The sequence below is a fragment of the Astatotilapia calliptera genome, chromosome 3, assembly GCF_964374335.1.
Source record: "Astatotilapia calliptera chromosome 3, fAstCal68.1, whole genome shotgun sequence".
In the NCBI taxonomy this organism is placed as follows: Eukaryota; Metazoa; Chordata; class Actinopteri; order Cichliformes; family Cichlidae; genus Astatotilapia; species Astatotilapia calliptera.
The window spans coordinates 26,096,455-26,104,833 of record NC_137424.1 but is presented as its reverse complement, the minus strand read 5'-3'; positions in this window follow the sequence as shown (position 1 = coordinate 26,104,833).

Sequence of the window (8,379 nt, the reverse complement as noted above, 5' to 3'; positions counted from 1 at the left end):
AAATAACTAACCAGCCTGTGCCAGGGATCTGTGTCAGCTGATCCCTGCAACCGTGCACTGAAGTTTTAGATAAAATAAACCAAACCGAAACCATTAAATAACTAACCAGCCTGTGCCAGCGATCTGTGTCAGCTGATTCCTGCAACCGTGCACTGAAGTTTTAGATAAACTAAGCTGAAACCATTAAATAACTAGCCAGCCTGTGCCAGGGATCTGTGTCAGCTGATTCCTGCAACCGTGCACTGAAGTTTTAGATAAACTAAGCTGAAACCATTGAATAACTAACCAGCCTGTGCCAGCGATCTGTGTCAGCTGATCCCTGCAACCGTGCACTGAAGTTTTAGATAAAATAAACCAAACCGAAACCATTAAATAACTAACCAGCCTGTGCCAGCGATCTGTGTCAGCTGATTCCTGCAACCGTGCACTGAAGTTTTAGATAAACTTGGCTGAAACCATTAAATAACTAACCAGCCTGTACCAGCGATCTGTTTCAGCTGATCCCTGCAATCGCGCACTGAAGTTTTAGATCAAATAAACTAAGTTAAAACCATTAAATAACTAACCAGCCTGTGCCAGGGATCTGTGTCAGCTGATCCCTGCAACCGTGCACTGAAGTTTTAGATAAAATAAACCAAACCGAAACCATTAAATAACTAACCAGCCTGTGCCAGCGATCTGTGTCAGCTGATTCCTGCAACCGTGCACTGAAGTTTTAGATAAACTAAGCTGAAACCATTAAATAACTAGCCAGCCTGTGCCAGGGATCTGTGTCAGCTGATTCCTGCAACCGTGCACTGAAGTTTTAGATAAACTAAGCTGAAACCATTAAATAACTAGCCAGCCTGTGCCAGCGATCTGTGTCAGCTGATCCCTGCAACCGTGCACTGAAGTTTTAGATAAAATAAACCAAACCGAAACCATTAAATAACTAACCAGCCTGTGCCAGCGATCTGTGTCAGCTGATTCCTGCAACCGTGCACTGAAGTTTTAGATAAACTAAGCTGAAACCATTAAATAACTAGCCAGCCTGTGCCAGGGATCTGTGTCAGCTGATCCCTGCAACCGTGCACTGAAGTTTTAGATAAACTAAGCTGAAACCATTAAATAACCAACCAGCCTGTGCGAGCGATCTGTGTCAGCTGATCCCTGCAAACGTGCACTGAAGTTTTAGATCAAATAAACTAAGCTGAAACCACTAAACAACTAACCAGCCTGTGCCAGCGATCTGTGTCAGCTGATCCCTGCAATCGTGCACTGCAGTTTTAGATAAACTTGGCTGAAACCATTAAATAACTAACCAGCCTGTGCCAGCGATCTGTTTCAGCTGATCCCTGCAATCGTGCACTGAAGTTTTAGAGAAAATAAACTAAGTTGAAACCATTAAATAACTAACCAGCCTGTGCCAGGAATCTTTGTCAACTGATCCCTGCAACCGTGCACTGAATTTTTAGAGAAAATAAACTAAGTTGAAACCATTAAATAACTAGCCAGCCTGTGCCAGCGATCTGTTTCATCTGATCCCTGCAACCGTGCACTGAAGTTTTAGATAAACTAAGCTGAAACCATTAAATAACTAACCAGCCTGTGCCAGCGATCTGTGTCAGCTGATTTCTGCAACCGTGCACTGAAGTTTTAGATAAACTAAGCTGAAACCATTAAATAACTAGCCAGCCTGTGCCAGGGATCTGTGTCAGCTGATCCCTGCAACCGTGCACTGAAGTTTTAGATAAACTAAGCTGAAACCATTAAATAACTAGCCAGCCTGTGCCAGGGATCTGTGTCAGCTGATTCCTGCAACCGTGCACTGAAGTTTTAGATAAACTAAGCTGAAACCATTAAATAACTAGCCAGCCTGTGCCAGGGATCTGTGTCAGCTGATCCCTGCAACCGTGCACTGAAGTTTTAGATAAACTTGGCTGAAACCATTAAATAACTAACCAGCCTGTACCAGCGATCTGTTTCAGCTGATCCCTGCAACCGTGCACTGAAGTTTTAGATAAACTAAGCTGAAACCATTAAATAACTAACCAGCCTGTGCCAGGGATCTGTGTCAGCTGATCCCTGCAACCGTGCACTGAAGTTTTAGATAAAATAAACCAAACCGAAACCATTAAATAACTAACCAGCCTGTGCCAGCGATCTGTGTCAGCTGATTCCTGCAACCGTGCACTGAAGTTTTAGATAAAATTGGCTGAAACCATTAAATAACTAACCAGCCTGTGCCAGCGATCTGTTTCAGCTGATTCCTGCAACCGTGCACTGAAGTTTTTTATGATAAACTAAGTTGAAACCATTTAAATAACTAACCAGCCTGTGACAGCGATCTGTGTCAGCTGATCCCTGCAACCGTGCACTGAAGTTTTAGAGAAAATAAACTAAGTTGAAGCCATTAAATAACTAACCAGCGTGTGTCAGGGATCTGTGTTAGCTGATCCCTGCAACCGTGCACTGAAGTTTTAGAGAAAATAAACTAAGTTGAAACCATTAAATAACTAACCAGCCTGTGCCAGGGATCTGTGTCAGCTGATCTTTGCGACCATGCACTGAAGTCTTAGATCAAATAAACTAACCTGAAACCATTTAAATAACTAACCAGCCTGTGACAGCGATCTGTGTCAGCTGATCCCTGCAACCGTGCACTGAAGTTTTAGATCAAATAAACTAAGTTGAAACCATTAAATAACTAACCAGCCTGTGCCAGCGATCTGTGTCAGCTGATCCCTGCGACCGTGCACTGAAGTTTAAGATAAAATAAACTAAGTTGAAACCATTAAATAACTAACCAGCCTGTGCCAGCGATCTGTGTCAGCGGATCCCTGCGACCGTGCACTGAAGTTTAAGATAAAATAAACTAAGTTGAAACCATTAAATAACTAACCAGCCTGTGCCAGCGATCTGTGTCAGCTGATCCCTGCAACCGCGCACTGAAGTTTTAGATAAACTTGGCTGAAACCATTAAATAACTAACTAGCCTGTACCAGCGATCTGTTTCAGCTGATCCCTGCAATCGTGCACTGAAGTTTTAGATCAAATAAACTAAGTTAAAACCATTAAATAACTAACCAGCCTGTGCCAGGGATCTGTGTCAGCTGATCCCTGCAACCGTGCACTGAAGTTTTAGATAAACTAAGCTGAAACCATTAAATAACTAGCCAGCCTGTGCCAGGGATCTGTGTCAGCTGATTCCTGCAACCGTGCACTGAAGTTTTAGATAAACTAAGCTGAAACCATTAAATAACTAGCCAGCCTGTGCCAGCGATCTGTGTCAGCTGATCCCTGCAACCGTGCACTGAAGTTTTAGATAAACTTGGCTGAAACCATTAAATAACTAACCAGCCTGTACCAGCGATCTGTTTCAGCTGATCCCTGCAACCGTGCACTGAAGTTTTAGATAAACTAAGCTGAAACCATTAAATAACTAACCAGCCTGTGCCAGCGATCTGTGTCAGCTGATCCCTGCAACCGTGCACTGAAGTTTTAGATAAAATAAACCAAACCGAAACCATTAAATAACTAACCAGCCTGTGCCAGCGATCTGTGTCAGCTGATTCCTGCAACCGTGCACTGAAGTTTTAGATAAACTAAGCTGAAACCATTAAATAACTAGCCAGCCTGTTCCAGGGATCTGTGTCAGCTGATCCCTGCAACCGTGCACTGAAGTTTTAGATAAACTAAGCTGAAACCATTAAATAACTAGCCAGCCTGTGCCAGCGATCTGATTCAGCTGATTCCTGCAACCGTGCACTGAAGTTTTTTATGATAAACTAAGTTGAAACCATTTAAATAACTAACCAGCCTGTGACAGCGATCTGTGTCAGCTGATCCCTGCAACCGTGCACTGAAGTTTTAGATCAAATAAACTAAGCTGAAACCACAAAATAACTAACCAGCCTGTGCCAGCGATCTGTGTCAGCTGATCCCTGCAACCGTGCACTTACGTCTTAGATCAAATAAACTAAGCTGAAACCATTAAATAACCAACCAGCCTGTGCCAGAGATCTGTGTCAGCTGATCCCTGCAACCGTGCACTGAAGTTTTAGATCAAATAAACTAAGCTGAAACCATTAAATAACCAACCAGCCTGTGCCAAAGATCTGTGTCAGCTGATCCCTGCGAACGTGGACTGAAGTTTTAGATCAAATAAACAAAGCTGAAACCATTAAATAACTAACCAGCGATCTGTGTCAGCTGATCACTGCGACCATGCACTGAAGTTTTAGATAAAATAAACTAAGTTGAAACCATTAAATAACTAACCAGCCTGTGCCAGCGATCTGTGTCAGCTGATCCCTGCAACCGTGCACTGAAGTCTTAGATCAAATAAACTAAGCTGAAACCATTAAATAACTAACCAGCCTGTGCCAGCGATCTGGGTCAGCTGATCCCTGCAACCGTGCACTGAAGTTTTAGAGAAAATAAACTAAGTTGAAGCCATTAAATAACTAACCAGCGTGTGTCAGGGATCTGTGTTAGCTGATCCCTGCAACCGTGCACTGAAGTTTTAGAGAAAATAAACTAAGTTGAAACCATTAAATAACTAACCAGCCTGTGCCAGGGATCTGTGTCAGCTGATCTTTGCGACCATGCACTGAAGTCTTAGATCAAATAAACTAACCTGAAACCATTTAAATAACTAACCAGCCTGTGACAGCGATCTGTGTCAGCTGATCCCTGCAAGCGTGCACTGAAGTTTTAGATCAAATAAACTAAGTTGAAACCATTAAATAACTAACCAGCCTGTGCCAGCGATCTGTGTCAGCTGATCCCTGCGACCGTGCACTGAAGTTTAAGATAAAATAAACTAAGTTGAAACCATTAAATAACTAACCAGCCTGTGCCAGCGATCTGTGTCAGCGGATCCCTGCGACCGTGCACTGAAGTTTAAGATAAAATAAACTAAGTTGAAACCATTAAATAACTAACCAGCGTGTGCCAGCGATCTGTGTCAGCTGATCCCTGCAACCGCGCACTGAAGTTTTAGATAAACTTGGCTGAAACCATTAAATAACTAACTAGCCTGTACCAGCGATCTGTTTCAGCTGATCCCTGCAATCGTGCACTGAAGTTTTAGATCAAATAAACTAAGTTAAAACCATTAAATAACTAACCAGCCTGTGCCAGGGATCTGTGTCAGCTGATCCCTGCAACCATGCACTGAAGTTTTAGATAAAATAAACCAAACCGAAACCATTAAATAACTAACCAGCCTGTGCCAGCGATCTGTGTCAGCTGATTCCTGCAACCGTGCACTGAAGTTTTAGATAAACTAAGCTGAAACCATTAAATAACTAGCCAGCCTGTGCCAGGGATCTGTGTCAGCTGATTACTGCAACCGTGCACTGAAGTTTTAGATAAACTAAGCTGAAACCATTAAATAACTAGCCAGCCTGTGCCAGCGATCTGTGTCAGCTGATCCCTGCAACCGTGCACTGAAGTTTTAGATAAACTTGGCTGAAACCATTAAATAACTAACCAGCCTGTACCAGCGATCTGTTTCAGCTGATCCCTGCAACCGTGCACTGAAGTTTTAGATAAACTAAGCTGAAACCATTAAATAACTAACCAGCCTGTGCCAGCGATCTGTGTCAGCTGATCCCTGCAACCGTGCACTGAAGTTTTAGATAAAATAAACCAAACCGAAACCATTAAATAACTAACCAGCCTGTGCCAGCGATCTGTGTCAGCTGATTCCTGCAACCGTGCACTGAAGTTTTAGATAAACTAAGCTGAAACCATTAAATAACTAGCCAGCCTGTGCCAGCGATCTGTGTCAGCTGATCCCTGCAACCGTGCACTGAAGTTTTAGATAAACTTGGCTGAAACCATTAAATAATTAACCAGCCTGTACCAGCGATCTGTTTCAGCTGATCCCTGCAACCGTGCACTGAAGTTTTAGATAAACTTGGCTGAAACCATTAAATAATTAACCAGCCTGTACCAGAGATCTGTGTCAGCTGATCCCTGCGAAGGTGGACTGAAGTTTTAGATCAAATAAACAAAGCTGAAACCATTAAATAACTAACCAGCGATCTGTGTCAGCTGATCACTGCGACCGTGCACTGAAGTTTTAGATAAAATAAACTAAGTTGAAACCATTAAATAACTAACCAGCCTGTGCAAGGGATCTGTGCCAGCGATCTGTTTCAGCTGATCTTTGCAACCGTGCACTGAAGTCTTAGATCAAATAAACTAACCTGAAACCATTAAATAACCAACCAGCCTGTGCGAGCGATCTGTGTCAGCTGATCCCTGCAACCGTGCACTGAAGTTTTAGATCAAATAAACTAAGCTGAAACCACTAAACAACTAACCAGCCTGTGCCAGCGATCTGTGTCAGCTGATCCCTGCAACCGTGCACTGAAGTTTTAGAGAAAATAAACTAAGTTGAAACCATTAAATAACTAACCAGCCTGTGCCAGGAATCTTTGTCAACTGATCCCTGCAACCGTGCACTGAATTTTTAGAGAAAATAAACTAAGTTGAAACCATTAAATAACTAACCAGCGTGTGTCAGGGATCTGTGTTAGCTGATCCCTGCAACTGTGCACTGAAGTTTTACAGAAAATAAAGTAAGCTGAAACAATTAAATAACTAACCAGCCTGTGCCAGGGATCTGTGTCAGCTGATCCCTGCGACCATGCACTGAAGTCTTAGATCAAATAAACTAACCTGAAACCATTAAATAACTAACCAGCCTGTGCGAGCGATCTGTGTCAGCTGATCCCTGCAACCGTGCACTGAAGTTTTAGATCAAATAAACTAAGCTGAAACCATTAAATAACCAATCAGGCTGTGCCAGAGATCTGTGTCAGCTGATCCCTGCGAACGTGGACTGAAGTTGTAGATCAAATAAACAAAGCTGAAACCACTAAATAACTAACCAGCCTGTGCCAGCGATCTGTGTCAGCTGATCCCTGCAACCGTGCACTGAAGTTTTAGAGAAAATAAACTAAGTTGAAACCATTAAATAACTAACCAGCGTGTGTCAGGGATCTGTGTTAGCTGATCCCTGCAACCGTGCACTGAAGTTTTAGAGAAAATAAACTAAGTTGAAACCATTAAATAACTAACCAGCCTGTGCCAGGGATCTGTGTCAGCTGATCTTTGCGACCATGCACTGAAGTCTTAGATCAAATAAACTAACCTGAAACCATTTAAATAACTAACCAGCCTGTGACAGCGATCTGTGTCAGCTGATCCCTGCAAGCGTGCACTGAAGTTTTAGATCAAATAAACTAAGCTGAAACCATTAAATAACTAACCAGCCTGTGCCAGCGATCTGTGTCAGCGGATCCCTGCGACCGTGCACTGAAGTTTTAGATAAAATAAACTAAGTTGAAACCATTAAATAACTAACCAGCCTGTGCAAGGGATCTGTGTCAGCTGATCCCTGCAACCGCGCACTGAAGTTTTAGATAAACTTGGCTGAAACCATTAAATAACTAACCAGCCTGTACCAGCGATCTGTGTCAGCGGATCCCTGCAATCGTGCACTGAAGTTTAAGATAAAATAAACTAAGTTGAAACCATTAAATAACTAACCAGCCTGTGCCAGGGATCTGTGTCAGCTGATCCCTGCAACCGTGCACTTAAGTTTTAGATAAACTAAGCTGAAACCATTAAATAACTAGCCAGCCTGTGCCAGCGATCTGTGTCAGCTGATCCCTGCAAACGTGCACTGAAGTTTTAGATCAAATAAACTAAGCTGAAACCACTAAACAACTAACCAGCCTGTGCCAGCGATCTGTGTCAGCTGATCCCTGCAATCGTGCACTGAAGTTTTAGATAAACTTGGCTGAAACCATTAAATAACTAACCAGCCTGTACCAGCGATCTGTTTCAGCTGATCCCTGCAACCGTGCACTGAAGTTTTAGATAAACTAAGCTGAAACCATTAAATAACTAACCAGCCTGTGCCAGCGATCTGTGTCAGCTGATCCCTGCAACCGTGCACTGAAGTTTTAGATAAAATAAACCAAACCGAAACCATTAAATAACTAACCAGCCTGTGCCAGGGATCTGTGTCAGCTGATCCCTGCAACCGTGCACTGAAGTTTTAGATAAACTAAGCTGAAACCATTAAATAACTAGCCAGCCTGTGCCAGCGATCTGTTTCAGCTGATCCCTGCAACCGTGCACTGAAGTTTTAGATAAACTAAGCTGAAACCATTAAATAACTAACCAGCCTGTGCCAGCGATCTGTGTCAGCTGATTCCTGCAACCGTGCACTGAAGTTTTAGATAAACTAAGCTGAAACCATTAAATAACTAGCCAGCCTGTGCCAGCGATCTGTTTCATCTGATCCCTGCAACCGTGCACTGAAGTTTTAGATAAACTAAGCTGAAACCATTAAATAACTAGCCAGCCTGTGCCAGC